The 16,323-nt window shown below is 38.5% G+C and overlaps 1 long non-coding RNA gene across 1 annotated transcript; it reads right to left on the reverse strand.

The window, feature by feature from the left end:
* Positions 1-861: 861 nt before the first annotated feature.
* LOC103007423 (uncharacterized) lies at positions 862-15,995 on the reverse strand. The gene is made up of 3 exons (XR_449937.1): positions 15,869-15,995; positions 10,262-10,418; positions 862-993 (listed from the first exon to the last, which is right to left on the reverse strand). It is a non-coding gene; the product is annotated as an uncharacterized LOC103007423 (long non-coding RNA).
* Positions 15,996-16,323: the final 328 nt, after the last annotated feature.

Genomic DNA, 16,323 nt, shown 5'->3' on the forward strand with positions numbered 1-16,323 from the left:
AATAGGTGTGTTTACTAAATGTATTATGTCCAAAATAGAATACATTGCCAGGGACTCTAATAAGCTTATTGAATTCATTTTGGTGAACTAATTATCTTGAAAATGCCCATCTCAACTTCCTTGATATTCAGAGTCATGTCCTCTTTATAGAGAAGTGTTAGATGGGCATCTGCTTCTGGTGCATTTCATCTTCCAGTCAACAAGGCATATATTGAGCATCTACTGTGCAAAGCCATGCTTCAGGCCCTTTACTAGTCACTGTAAGAGACACAGGGATGTGGGAAACAAGGATGCTTTCTTAGGAAATTTAAAATCTATCTGGGGATACAAAATGTAGAGAGGGACCTATAATATCCGGCATATTTCACATTTTATTTCTTTCTTTAGAATCACCACATTATTGCTTCATTGCTTGACCATTACCTATTACTCTCTATTAGGTAGGGCAATCAAATGCAGAAGAAAACTAAGCATGTGTATAAAGGCTATGAATTGCTAAAACTTCTCTTCAATGATGTAAGAAGTCAAAGGTAACTTGATTGAAAGGCACAGCTGGTACTGAGGAGAGAGAATTAATATCTGAAATAGGAGCAAATGCAAATAAATATATGATGGACTTTATAAAAAATGAATAAGAATGCAATGGATTCACAGTCAGGAAATAATGTAAAGAATATAATTACATTTCCTGAGGTCCAACTTAAAGTAATTTGGAAATGTAATATTGTCTTTTAAGACTGTTGGTAACTAAGTACTTGCTCACTGCTTGAAGCTTTTGCTAAATGAACTCGATACGTGATAGCACAAAGTAAAGACCCTAACCATTTTTACACTAACATATGTTTATTGCATACTAAAAAGTTCAAACCAGGTCAGAGTGGAGGCCTTCATCATGACTGTCCGCTTCACATCAGCTTTTCCTGTTCAAGTAGGCTTTGCACGTTGCAATTTACATTGTAATTCCAACACAGCTGTCGTTCACCTTCATTTGATCTGTGGAAAATCAAGAACCAATGGTGGCAATAGCCAAACAAAGTAAAGCAGAATTTGAGACGGGGGTGATGTAACTTGATCTTCTCTTATGATACACACACCTGCTATTATCACTTGGTCTGGGTTAAATGCTTTTAACTGAGCAACCGATCTGGAGGTCCAGTGTTGTGTAACAGAGAAAATTATCTCTGGAGCAAGGCTGTTATATGCCTTCATTTCAAATGGCACCTAGGTTTATTCTCACAGACCGACTGAAAAAAATAATAGAATCTGGTCTAATAAGTGGTGATTTCAAAACCTGCTGGCTAAGACTCAGCTGCTTGATAAATTGAGTTTAAACAGAACCAGTTAGAAGGAATATCACTTTTTTTGAAAAAAAAAAAAAAAGCAAATTTCTGATAAAGATAGCCTCAGACAGAATTCAAACCTAGTCCTTTGGAAATAAAAGCATTAACTAGCAATGCACATGCATCAGAAGCTAAAGTTGATAGAAAGGACCCTTCCCAAAGGCCTACTAGGCTTATCCCCATAAAAATCTCACACACAGAAGCACACACCATTAAATATTATTATTTAACTAAAAACCTCTTTGAGCATAGCCAAGCCTCAGCACCTGACACTATATAAGATTCAAACAAGCCCTCTTGGAGAGGTGTGGGTTGTGAAGGACCAGGACCCGCCCCCTCACCCCACCCCAGGACCCGGCATGGCTCTTCCTGTGGCTGGAGTGGGAATATGGTGCCGCCTAGCCCCCATCCCCACCAGGCACCTGGGCCTCATGAAAACTGAGGCTCATTGTGCCCCCCCGACACTCCCCCCCCAACACACAGGGGTTGCCTTGAAAGTTCCAAGCTGTCAGCTCCACTGTAAGAACAAATACAAATTAAAAATGAGAGGTTTAATTCTCCCTGTTGAAAATGGGGAAGAGATTTCCATCCCCTCATTTTTCTTAGAGCACTTACCTTAAAAAATTTATCATTGGGGGTACTTTTGCATCCCTTTGAAACGTATAAAAATCCTTTTGAAAACTAGATAAGATTCTTGCCAGCTTTATGACCCAGAATCATCTTTCTCAAGGGCCTAGGAGCCCTGTCTTTGAAATGTTAACACCAAAGGAGATAGCACCGCTGTTTCCCAGTTTCCGTGGAAGAGTGGGGGCCTAACTTCAGGGGGTCCCTTGCTCGAAGTAGCAAAACTAACTACAGTCATAAAAACATGAGACTTTTTGGTCCTCTGGATAAGGCAATTAGCCAACAACACCCCAACTACCAGGACAATTTAGGATGAACTATATATGACAAACTGTGCTATCAAGTCCTCTTACTTGAGGACTAGTTATTATTTATCTTGAAAACATGTATGTGACCTCTGGACAACATTAAGTTCACCAACATTCTCCTTATAAGGGTCCCAGAAGGAGAAGAGAGAGAGAAAGGACACGAGAAAATATTTGAAGAGATTATAGATGAAAACTTCCCTAACATGGGAAAGGAAATAGCCACCCAAGTCCAGGAAGTGCAGAGAGTCCCAGTCAGGATTAACCCAAGGAGAAACACGCTGAGACACATAGTAATTAAATTAATAAAAATTAAAGACAAAGAAAAATTACTGAAAGCAACAAGGGAAAAATGACAAATAACATACAAGGGAACTCCCATAAGGTTAACAGCTGATTTCTCAGCAGAAATTCTACAAGCCAGAAGGGAGTGGCATGATATACTTAAAGTGATGAAAGGGAAGCACCTACAACCAAGATTACTACACCCGGCAAGGATCTCATTCAGATTCGATGGAGAAATCAAAAGCTTTACAGACAAGCAAAAGCTAGGAGAATTCAGCACCACCAAACCAGCGCTACAACAAATGCTAAAGGAACTTCTCTAAGCGGAAAACACAGGAGAAGAAAAGGACCTACAAAAACAAACCCAAAACAATTAAGAAAATGGTAATAGGAACATACATATCGACAATTACCTTAAATGTGAATGGATTAAATGCTCCAACCAAAAGACACAGGCTTGCTGAATGGATACAGACACAAGACCTATATATATGCTGTCTACAACAGACTCACTTCAGACCTAGGGACACATACAGACTGAAAGTGAGGGGATGGAAAAAGATATTCCATGCAAATGGAAATCAAAAGGAAGCTGGAGTAGCAATACTCATATTAGATAAAATAGACTTTAAAATAAAGAATGTGACAAGAGACAAGGAAGGACACTACATAATGATCAAGGGATCATCTGAGAAGAAGATATAACAATTATAAATATTTATGCACCCAACATAGGAGCACCCCAATACATAAGGCAAATGCTAACAGCTATAAAAGAGGAAATTGACAGTAACACAGTAATAGTGGGGAACATTTAACACCTCACTTACAGCAATGGACAGATCATCCAGAGAGAAAATTAATAAGGAAACACAAGCTTTAAATGACACAATAGACCAGCTAGATTTAATTGATATTTATAGGACATTCCATCCAAAAACAGCAGATTACCTTTTCTTCTCAAGTGCACACGGAATATTCTCCAGGATAGATCACATCTTGGGGCACAAATCAAGCCTTGATAAATTTAAGAAAATTGAAATCATATCAAGCATCTTTTCTGACCACAACACAATGAGATTAGAAATCAATTACAGGGAAAAAAACGTAAAAAACACAACCACATGGAGGCTAAACAATACATTACTAAATAACCAAGAGATTACTGAAGAAATCAGAGAGGAAATAAAAAAATACCTAGAGACAAATGACAATGAAAACATGATGATCCAAAACCTATGGGATGCAGCAAAAGCAGTCCTAAAAGGGAAGTTTATAGCAATGCAATCCTACCTCAAGAAAAAAGAAAAATCTCAAGTAAACAATCTAACCTTACACCTAAAGGAACTCGAGAAAGAGGAACAAACAAAACCCAAGGTTAGTAGAAGGAAAGAAATCATAAATATCAGAGCAGAAATAAATGAAATAGAAACAAAGAAAACAATAGCAAAGATCAATAAAACTTAAAGCTGGTTCTTTGAGAAGATAAACAAAACTGATGAACTTTTAGACAGACTCATCAAGAAAACAGAGGGAGAGGACTCAAATCAATAAAATTAGAAATGAAAAAGGAGAAGTTACAACAGACATCACAGAAATACAAAGCATCATAAGAGACTATTACAAGCAACTCTATGCCAATAGAGTTGCTGGAAGACAACCTGGAAGAAATGGACAAATTCTTAGGAAGGTATAACCTTCCAAGACTGAACCAGGAAGAAATAGAAAATATGAACAGACCAATCACAAGTAATGAAAATGAAACTGTGATTAAAAATCTTCCAACAAACAAAAGTCCAGGACCGGATGGCTTCACAGGTGATTTCTATCAAACATTTAGAGAAGAGCTAACACCCATCCTTCCCAAACTCTTCCAAAATCTCACAGAGGAAGGAACACTCCCAAACTCATTCTACAAGGTCACCATCACCCTGATTCCAAAACCAGACAGAGATACTACAGAAAAAGAAAATTACAGACCAATCTCACTGATGAATATAGATGCAAAAATCCTCAACAAAATACTAGCAAACAGAATCCAACAACATAATAAAACGGTCGTACACCATGATCAAGTGGGATTTATCCCAGGGATGCAAGGATTCTTCAATGTATGCAAATCAATCAGTGTGATACACCATATTAACAAATTGAAGAATAAAAACCATATGATCGTCTCAATAGATGCAGAAAAAGCTTTTGACAAAATTCAACACCCATTTATGGTAACAACTCTCTAGAAAGTGGGCATAGAGGGAACCTACCTCCGCATAATAAAGGTCATATACGACAAACCCACAGCAAACATCATTCTCAATGGTGAAAATCTGAAAACATTTCCTCTAAGATCAGGAAGAAGACAAGGATGTCCACTCTCACCACTACTATTCAACATAGCTTTGGAAGTCCTAGCCATGGCAATCAGAGAAGAAAAAGAAATAAAAGGAGTACAGATTGGAAAAGAAGAAGTAAAACTGTCACTGTTTGCAGCTGACATGATACTATACATAAATAAACTGAAAGGTGCTACCAGAAGACCACTAGAGCTAACCAATGAATTTGGTAAAGTTGCAGGATACAAAATTAATGCACAGACATCTCTTACATTCCTATACCCTAACAATGAAAAATCAGAAAGAGAGATTAAGGAAACAATCCCATTTACCATCACATCACAAAGAATAAAATACCTAGGTATAAACCTACCCAAGGAGGTAAAAGACCTGTACTCAGAAAACTATAAGATACTGATGAAAGAAATCAAAGATGATACAAACAAATGGAGAGATATACCATGTTCTTGGATTGGAAGAATCAATGTTGTGAAAATGACTATACTACCCAAAGCAATCTACAGATTCAGTGCAATCCCTATCAAATTACCAATGGCATTTTTTTTCAGAACTAGAACAAAAATTCTTAAAATTTGTATGGAGACATAAAGGACCATGAATAGCCAAAGCAAACTTGAGGGAAAAAAATGGAGCTGAAGGAATCAGACTCCCTGATTTCAGACTATACTACAAAGCTACAGTAATCAAGACAACATGGTACTGGCACAAAAACAGAAATATAGATCACTGGAACAGTGTAGAAAGCCCAGAGATAAACCCACACACCTATGGTCAACTAATGTATGACAAAGGAGGCAAGGATATACAATGGAGAAAAGACTCTCTTCATAAGCGGTGCTGACATATAAAAGAATGAAACAGCTACATGTAAAAGAATGAAATTAGAACACTTCCTAACATGATACACAAAAATAAACTCAAAATGGATTAAAGACCTAAATGTGAGACAGGACACTATAAAACTCTTAGAGGAAAACATAGGAAGAACACCCTTTGACATAAGTCACAGCAAGATCTTTTTTGATCTTGAGAAATAGAAATAAAATAAAAAATAAACAAATGGGACCTAATGAAACTCAAAAGCATTTGCACAGCAAAGGCAACCATAAACAAGATGAAAAGACAACCCTCAGAATGGGAGAAAATATTTGCAAAGCAATCAATGGACAAAGGATTAATCTCCAAAATACATAAACATCTCATGCAGCTCAATATTAAAAGACAAACAACCCAATCAAAAAATGGGCAGAAGACCTAAATAGACATTTCTCCAAAGAAGACATACAGATGGCCAAGAGGCAGATGAGAAGCTGCTCAACATCGTTAATTATTAGAGAAATGCAAATCAAAACTTCAATGAGGTATCACCTCACACCAGTTAGAATGGGCATCATCAGAAAATCTACAAACAACAAATGCTGGAGAGGTTGTGGAGAAAAAGGAACCCTCTTGCACTTTTGGTGGGAATGTAAATTGATACAGCCACTATGGAGAACAGTATGGAGGTTCCTTAAAAAACTAGAAATACAATTACCATATGACCCAGCAATCCCACTACTGCACATATATCCAGAGAAAACCATAATTCAAAAAGACACATGCACCCCAATGTTCATTGCAGGACTATTTACAATAGCCAGGTCATGGAAGCAACCTAAATGCCCATCGATAGACACATGGCTAAAGAAGATGTGGTACATATATACAATGGAATATCACTCAGCCATAAAAGGAACGAAATTGTGCCATTTATAGAGATGTGGATGGACCTAGAGACTGCCATACAGAGTGAAGTAAGTCAGAAAAAGAAAAACAAATATTGTATATTAATGCATATATGTGGAATCTAAAAAACTCTACAGATGAACCGATTTGCAAGGCAGAAATAGAGACACAGATGTAGAGAACAAATGTATGGACACCAAGGCGGAAAGCAGGGAGGCGGCGGTGTTGGTGGTGGGATGAATTGGGAGATTGAGATTGACATATACGCACTAATATGTATAAAATAGATAACTAATAAGAACATGCTGTTTAAAAATTAAATTAAATTAAATTAAAAAATAAAAGAAAGCATGTATGTGATGGGTTGTATGTGCTTGTGTAAAAAAAGGGGAAGATTTCTTTCCTTGCACTCTCTTAGCAAATTGCCTGTGATGCACATTACATTCTAGTTTAATGCTTATTTAATAATAAAAGTGGTTTGTTTCTCAACTATCTTTGTGAAGAGGATTTTTGGATTGGAAGAAGACCTTTTTTCTTGTTGATTATATTTCCCTAACACAGGTAGGGTCCAATCGATCACCTAGGTAGCTGGAGTTTCAGCGGGGAACCCTCAGCCCGGATGACAGAGCTAAGATGTTTATTTACTCATCTATCCTGATCCCATCCCATTTTCCCTGCCTCAGTGTGAAGGAGATTTTGAGCTGTTCCTCTTTTCCTAAAATTGTACAAATATTCAGTGGCCTCTGTGCTGCCTTTAGACAGTAACCATGTTTGCCTCTTACATGTTAGATATTGCAGAGTCATTTATGAGCCGAAAAAAATTGAAGTAAAACTTTGCTTATGTTAAAATTTTTTTCAAAATAGAGTTTTTATACTTGGTAAATCCTAATACCCCAGAATTTTTTAAAATTAATTAATTAATTAATTAATTTTTGGCTGTGTTGGGTCTTCATTGCTGCGCGTGGGCTTTCTCTAGTTGCGGCCAGCGGGGGCTACTCTTCATTGCGGTGCACGGGCTTCTCATCGTGGTGGCCTCTCCTGTTGTGGAGCACGGGCTCTAGTTGCGTGGGCTTCAGTAGTCATGGCTCGTGGCCTCTAGAGTGCAGACTCAGTGCTTGTGGCGCACAGGCTTTGTTGCTCCGCGGCATGTGGGATGTTCCCAGACAAGGGCTCGAACCCGTGTCCCCTGCATTGGCAGGCGGATTCTTAACCATTGTGCCACCAGGGAAGCCCAATACCCCAGATTTTTAAACAGAACAACAAGTATAGCGACAACCACCACCACCCCAACCAGTTTCAGACCTATTCCTCTGGTCAAACGTGGAGAAAAAATTTCTCCCTTCTCCTTATTGTTTTTAATTGTAGTAAAAAAACAAACAAACACATAATATGACATCTACTCACAACAATTTTTTAAACGTATAGTTCAATATTGTTAACTACATGAGTATTGTTGTACAGCAGATCTCTAGAACTTTTTTGTTCTATGTGACATAAACTCTACACCCAATGAACAATAACTTCCCATTCCCCCCTGCCCCCAGCCTCTGGCCACCACTATTCTACTCTCTGCTTCTATAAATATGACTACTATAGATACCTCATATAAGTGTAATCATGCAGTATTTGTCTTTCTGTTGCTGGTTAATTTCACTTAGCATAATGTCCTCAAGTTTCATCCATGTTGTAGCATATGACAGATTTTCTACTTTGTTAAGGATGAATAATATTACACTGTATGTATATACCACATTTTCTTTATCCATTTATCCATAAATGGACCTATAGGTTTTTTCCACCTCTTGGCTTTGCAAATAATGCTGCAGTGACATGGCAGTGCAAACCTCTCTCTGAGATCCTGTGTTCAAGTAGGATTGCTGGATCATACAGTAGTTCTTTTTATAATTTGTTGAGGAAATTCCATACTGTTTTCCATAGGGGCTGCACATTTTACATTCCTAACAACTGTGCAAAAGGGTTTCAATTTCTCTACATCCTTTTCAGCACTTATTTTCTGTGATTTTGATAATGGCCATCCTAACAGGTGTGAGTTAATATCTGATTGTGGTCTTGATTTGCATTTCCCTGATGACTGGTAATGTTGATCACCTTTTCATATACCTGCTGGCAACTTGTATGTCTTCTTTGAGAAATGTTTATTCAAGGTTTTTGATCACTTTTAAATTAAGTTATTTGGGTATTTTTGCTACTGAATTATATGAGTTCCTTATATACATTTTTTTATATTAACCCCTTATCTTATATATGGTTTGCAAATATATTCTCCCATTCTACAGGTTTCCTGTTCACTCTGTTGATTGTTTCCTTCCCTTTACGCAGAAGCATTTTAGTTTGCTGTAGTCTCACTTGCCTATTTTTGCTTTTGTGGCTTGTGCTTTCGGTGTCATAGCCAAGAAATTATTGCCAAGACCAATGTCATCAAGGTTTCCCCCTATGTTTTCTTCTAATTTTATAGTTTCAGGTCTTTCCCTTAAGTCTTTAATCCATTTTGAATTTATTTTTGTGTATGGTGTAAGATAAGGGTCCAATTTCACTCTTTTACATGTGGATATTCCCAACACCATTTGTTGAAAAGACTATTCTGTCCCCGTTTATCAAAGATCATTTACTGTATACGCATGGGTTTATTTCCTGGGATCTTTATTCTATTTCATTTGTCTATGTCTGTCTTTATGCCAATATCATACTGCTTTTATTACTCTAGCTTTGTAATATGTTTTGAAGTTAGGAAGCATGAGACCTCCAGCTTTGTTCTTTTTTTCAAGATTGCTTAGCTATTCAGGGCCCTTTGTGGTTTCATATAAATTTTACAATTCTTTTGTCTATTTCTGAAAAGAATGCTGTTAGAATTTTTACAGAAATTGCATTTAAAATGTAGATTGTTTTGGTAGTGAGGACATTTTAATAATCCTCAAACCCTTCCCAAAAAATTGAAAAGGAGGGAGCACTTCCAACCTCATTTTATGGGGACAGTATTACCCAAAGCCAGACAAAGACACTACAAGAAAAGAAAACTAGGGCTTCCCTGGTGGCGCAGTGGTTGAGAATCTGCCTGCCAATGCAGGGGACACGGGTTCAAGCCCTGGTCTGGGAAGATCTCACATGCCGCGGAGCAACTGGGCCCGTGAGCCACAATTACTGAGCCTGCGCGTCTGGAGCCTGTGCTCTGCAACAAGAGAGGCCGCGGTAGTGAGAGGCCCGCGCACCGAGATGAAGAGTGGCCCCCGCTTGCCACAACTAGAGAAAGCCCTCGCACAGAAACGAAGACCCAACACAGCCATAAATAAAATAAATAAATAAATAAAAAGAAAAGAAAACTATAGGCCAATAGCCCTCATGAACACATATGTGAAAATCCTAAATAAAATACTAGCAAGCTAAATTCAACAGCACATTAAAAGGATCATACACCCTGTCAAATGAAATTTATCACTGGGAGGCAAGGATGTCTTCACATATGCAAATCAATGCATGTGTTTCACCACATTAACAGAATGAAGGGTAAAAATCACAAGATCATTTCAATGAATGCAGAAAAAGCATTTGATAAAATTCAACACTATTTTTTGATAAAAACACTCAACAAACTTGGAATAGAGGAAATTACCTCAACATGATAAGAGTAATTTACGAAAAGCCTACGGGTAGTATCATACTCCACAGTGAAAGCCTGAAAGCTTTTCCTCTCAGATGAGGAACAAGTCACGGATGCTGACTCCAACCACTTCGGTTCCGCATAATATTGGAAGTCTTAGCTAGAGCAACTGGATAAGAAAAAGAAGAATTAAAATGATCTCTGTTTTTAAATAACATAATCTTATGTGTAGAAAACCTTAAAGATTCCACCAACAGAATCATTAGAACTAATACATGAACTTAGCAAAATTGCAGGATACAAAATCAACATACAAAAATCAGTTGCACTTATATACACTAACAACAAACTATCCTAAAAGGAAATTAAGAAAACAATCCATTTGCAATAACATCAAAAAGAATAAAACATATAGGAATAAATGTAATCACGGGGGAGAAAGACTTGTACAATAAAAACTACAAAACATTGCTGAAAGGAATTAAAGAAGACACAAATACAGGGAAAGAAATGTTCTCCCTTTTGTGTGGTACACGTTGGTACCCTATAGGTTGATTAATCCATATATTCAAACACATGTTTAGCCTGTTCAGCTCTGTCCAGAGTCATCTACATATTAATGGAATCACTTTGCAATTGTCAGTCGGTCAAAGAGGAAACCTCTGGATTAGATGAAGCAGGTTAGGTGGGTAGCTTGAGGTGGAACAGAGAACCTGAAGAGGCACAGTGGAGAAAAGTGATAAAGAAGGGACTGGGAAATAAAGAATCCAGGGAAAGTACTGAATCTTAGGAAAAGAAAGAATTGATAAAGTTTATCTTGCTGAACCCAGCGAAATGGTTGCAGAAATGTAAAATTTTCAGGACATTCTAGACTAAGGATTCAAAATCAAAATAGCCAATTTAGAGGTATCGGGGATAAGTTATGAGATTTACCTATTACTTGAACCAGGAGTTATCACTGGAAGCAACTCAGAAAGGGTCCTGAGTAAGGGAAGGAGAAGTGACAGGTATTACCTAACAGAGTAAAGCCCTAGAAAAGAAAATCAATCTTATGTAGTAATATTAACTACAGTGATACTGTCGATCTAAAATTTGCCTGCTTCCATGTAGTTTATGCATAAAGAATCTTTATTCAATTGCAAAGTAATTTGTACTATACAATTAATTGAGATTGTGCTGATTCCCAAAGTCATTGAAAAGGAAGACCCAGGCCCTGTTCCTCAAATCTGAAGAGGCAAAGTGTCCTTAGTCCTTTGAATGATGCTTTTAGAAGAGACTAGTAGAAGAGTTGAATGCTTTAAAAAAAAAAAAAAAAGTGTTTTCAGACACTTGACCTCATTATCTATTATGCCACATTTATCTCCATAATTTCCATCCTTCTCAATAGAGATTTTATTGTTACCCATAAAACTGTGTCCAGAAGAGAGTGTGAAAGTCAACCTCTCCTACTGCCAAGTCTGATAAGGAAGGGACACTGTGAGAAAAGGTACCATAAGGGAACTATAGCTGCAGTCGACAACATTGTTTCTCCTCCTGTCCCTTGCAGAACCCCTTAATGAGCAAACAAAACTGGTTCTTACTCTTCAACTGCTCTTTCCAAAGACCTCAGAATGAAAGAACCGCTGGCAAGCTCAGAGCCAGTGAGGATAATGGAGGCATTACTTACAAAAACAGCGTCAAATATTTGCTTCTCAAAATTGGAGGGTTAGTCTGACTTAGGAAAAATACCATATAATCAAAACCAAATTTGCTGTTTATGTTTGTGGCTAATTGAAATCTATTCATGAAAGAACTTTCTAGCTGCTAAAAAAAAAAATCTGATGTGCAGTTGGATTTCGTATGACATATGTTTGTTATAGATATTGTCTGACTTCCCAATTTCTCATAAGAAAGGCTTTAAAGAAAACACAAACTGCCCTACTTGAAACTCTCCAACTGTGCTTTATTCATCATCCTAGCTACCATACAATTTCCAAAGTTCCAATTACAATGATTTATGTCCTAAGGAGACAGCTTTTTCAGTTAGCAACTCTTTAAAAAGCATCAGTGATGCTGAGCAAACAGGTAACTTATTTGGCATGTGGGTTTTATGACTCTGATGGCATTTTCTGTATCGTGTCCATTGCTTCACAGAGAATTGATATTGAAGAATCAGCATGTAGCACTCAATCAAAGAGCATGTAATGGTGATAATTATTTTATTGGTGTCCATGCCATGAATCTCTCTAGAAAGAACAACCCTCATTTTTAGTCATAAGAAAAAGATATTGATGTCCTTGAATAGGACATTTTAATAATAGTTTCATTATGCAGTTGAAAAGCATCTTGTCTTCCTCAAATATTTTCCCACACCAACTCATTTAATTCTCAAACCAACTTTTTAAGATAGATGAGCAATTGTGACCTCTATTTTATAGATAATAATAATAATATCAACTTACATCTATATAGCGCTTTCTAGTTTGTGAAGTGCTTTTATTGTCCTTCACAATTACATCTGAGGTAGGTAGTATGCTCCGTATTTTCTCGAGTTTGCTGTTGAGAAAAGGCTTAAAAGTTTGCTCACACAGCAAGTTCCCAAGTATTTGTCCCTGTTACTGCTCCTACAGGTGGACTATTATATCCTCTGGGAATTCTTTGAAGGATCACATAAGTGTTTATCAACAATAGTTTAGCTAACTTCAAATGTATTTGGAACTCTTTACTTAAGCAAACATTATCAGAAAATTTAAGCAGTGTCTCAGTAACCCATGGCAAGATTGATTAACCATTCCAAGTGTGAATGTCAAATTTGTTAGATGTTAATTCTTAGGCAGAATTCCTCTTGGTCAGCAACTATTGCTTCTCCAATCTCAATGCTCCATACATATACGAATAGAACAAGAAAACTCTGCCTTTCCAGCGATCTGCAGATACAGGCTTATCAATAGCAAGGTCCAAGATCGGTCTGGGATCATAGTTTACATTTGTTTAATGTAAAATATATAATCTTATATCTGTCCACTCTAGGAGTGGTGATATTTGCTTCCTAGAAGGTTGTGGTGAGTCAGTTGATGGTCAGGCCATAGACGTGTGTTCTGAATTCGCAAAGCAGATGTTAACACCTGCCCTACCAATCCCTCAGCCAACAAATATTTGCTAAATTTCTACTATTTACCAGTTGAAGTACCAAGCATGTGAAAGATTTAAGCATGTATGAGCCAGAATCCTTGAATTGTTAAAGAGGACCAAGAAAGCATATATGTGAAAATCATTTGTATTCCATAAATACTTATTAAACACCTACCTATTAAACACAGGCCCTGCCCTCACAGAATTTATAATCCCTAAATAAATAAAATGCTGCTATTATTATTACTAGTAATTCTTATTATTACCATAATATCATGTATTGTTAATAGCGATATTTATGACAATAATTTATAAACTAATATTCAGATTAATACTCTCATCAGTATTTTTTCAAAAAAGCAAATAGTAAGAACTAACTAGTTAATAACAATCCACAAGATTTAATTCAATCTTTTCAAAGTACTACCCTAGGCCTTGAAACTTGTATTGGCTTTTTTTTATTCAAAAGGTGATATTTTGCTGTGGACCCTTGGATTAAATTCAATCTTTTCATTGTTATTTTCGTAGTATGTTGTGCTAAATCTTGAAAATATATTTATTTAATCTCTTGGCTATTGTTTGGTGGCAAAAGATTTCTTTCCCCTGCTATGAGCATGTATTTATTTTCTTTGTCAGACATGAGGGTGAGGGCACTGGGTGAAGAATAGAGGCCAAAGGAGTGGGGACATGAGTGGGATGCCGAAGTTCTAGTTCAACCTTGGTTACAAGATGTGCTTGTGCCTGAAAGTAGGTGTAAGGATTTAGGCTGAATGCAGAAGCGCAAGCAAGCAGGATGTAAGTATAAGGGAGAACAGCTAAGTCAAGGTGAGAAATAGTGCAGCCATATTTCCTCAGTGCAACGATCAGTCCCAGAAAACTAGAAACATTCAATCCACTGAGTATCATGCTGCTGGGACTGTTTTTACGGATGACCTTTGTTCACCACTTGCCCCACAGCCTGCCCATTGAATCACAGCGAAGGCTGTGCACAATCTCTGCGTTTCTCGCTGAATTGTTGGCGACTGAGATCAGTCTCTATGGCAGGGGCGGGGCAGGTGGGGACAGAGTAGGGGAAAAGAGGCACAGCCGTACTTCACTCCCCAGCAGTCACTTTTAGACCAGGCCCATGTACTTTTTGGTACCCTTCTAGGTCCCCCCAAAATTATTTACAAGCCTCTAATCATTCTTGTCTTCACTCAGTGAAGAAAAAAAAAAAAGGATCGTGCTTTAGTCACACTCCCTGCCACACCAAAGTAGGGAAGCTACGTCACTGTGCTTACAAGAGACTAAGGGCCTTCTAATAAACCAGCTGCCGCCCCTCCGCATGCACACACACACGTGCGCACACGCACGCGCACACACGCGCACGCACACACACACTTTGGCCTCAGTGGAGGAGAAGGCTCAGGGTCTCCCCTCGGCCCTGGCTGCTGATGCGTGACTGACAGCCCCGACATGCCCCCTCCCGCACTTCAGCTCTGAGCTTTGCTGCTCCTGCCCTGCCCTCACACCTGTGTCTCACTTCTGTCGTTGCCCTGTGGAACTGCGCCCCGAATATGCATTTGACTCAATCTGACCTTGTTTGGTATTTATATAAACTCTGAGTTTCTGTTAGATGTCCTGAATTTCTGTTGACTTCTTCCCTATCTTTACTGCTAATAAATAACCACCTTTCCCCACAACGCACACACACACACACGCACACAGAGACATACACACACACGCACACAGAGACACACACACCCCCACCACAACACGCACGCAGACACGCACACATTCACAGACCAGCAAGAGTCTCCAATTTTCAAATCCCGAGCTTGTTTTCACGCCATTAATGTCCTCCCTGCCGTCTTGATCCGAATGTGACCCATTTGGAGGGCTGGCCAATTTTACAGCTCCTCTGAGTCACATTTTCAGCCTCATTACTGGGCCTAAAATGATTTGCAGCGCCTCGCACTCTGAAATATAAGCTTTTTAAAAATAAAGTTCTACTATAAATAGAACTGCTCTGAAATTACATGTGGCACGTAATTAAGTGGTACACATTTAAGCACTCAGCTGTTTCGTAATTCTCCAGGACCTGATGGTGCTGCACTGAAATCCAGAAAGTACACTGCCCTTATTCTGGGCACCATCAAACCCGGGAGGAGGGCAGCCACAGATTTAGTTCCCTGGGATGTGGTGTGAATAAGCAGCACTTGGAAGCAGGGGACCCCACACCAAATGCATTTTCTTTCTCCAGCTCAGAAGCATCATGACATCAGTACCTAGAATCTTGGCTGCACCTCCTGATAAACAGGGCCCGGCCTGTCCTCCTGCTGCCACGGTAGGCTGTGCATCTGCTGATAAGCATCAGAAAAATTTATAGCTCACGGGAGAAGTGGAGCTTCTCCCTGGGCAGCAAATCTACTGACAGGCACATGGGCTTTTCTGTCTTTGGCAAGCTGGAAGCACAGGGCTAGAAGAGCAAGTAATAGATAGAAGAAAAAGATGGCTAAAGTCTCTTACCTGCGACTGTACCTGCAGTTCCCTTTGCCTCTGCAGAGTGCCAACCACAGTTACATTAGCAGGCTGCTAGTGTGATACCATCAATATTTAAAGGAGGAAAGGGACAGGGAGGAGGGAGGGAGGGAAGCTCCAGAAGTCATTTTCATTTCTGAAAGAGGTCAGAGAGTATCTCCTTACCTTCTCTCATGACTAATTGCTTTTGAGCCTTGGGACTGAATGCCAAGGCCTAAAATAGGCCTTTTCTGGGTGAGAATAAGAATGCAAACAGGAAAAGAATGGGACAAAGAATAAAGGAAAAAAGATGTAAAGGAGAACAGAGCAAGGAGAAGACGAAGGGAAGCGGAGGAGATGAGCATGTGGCAAGAAGAAGAGTAAAGCAAAAGGGAGAGAAAAAAAAAGGGTGATCAGATGGAGAAACAGAGCAGAAAGAAAACTGAGCGGACCTGAGTAAAATC

Source organism: Balaenoptera acutorostrata, chromosome 1 (genome assembly GCF_949987535.1).
Source record: "Balaenoptera acutorostrata chromosome 1, mBalAcu1.1, whole genome shotgun sequence".
Classification (NCBI taxonomy): domain Eukaryota; kingdom Metazoa; phylum Chordata; class Mammalia; order Artiodactyla; family Balaenopteridae; genus Balaenoptera; species Balaenoptera acutorostrata.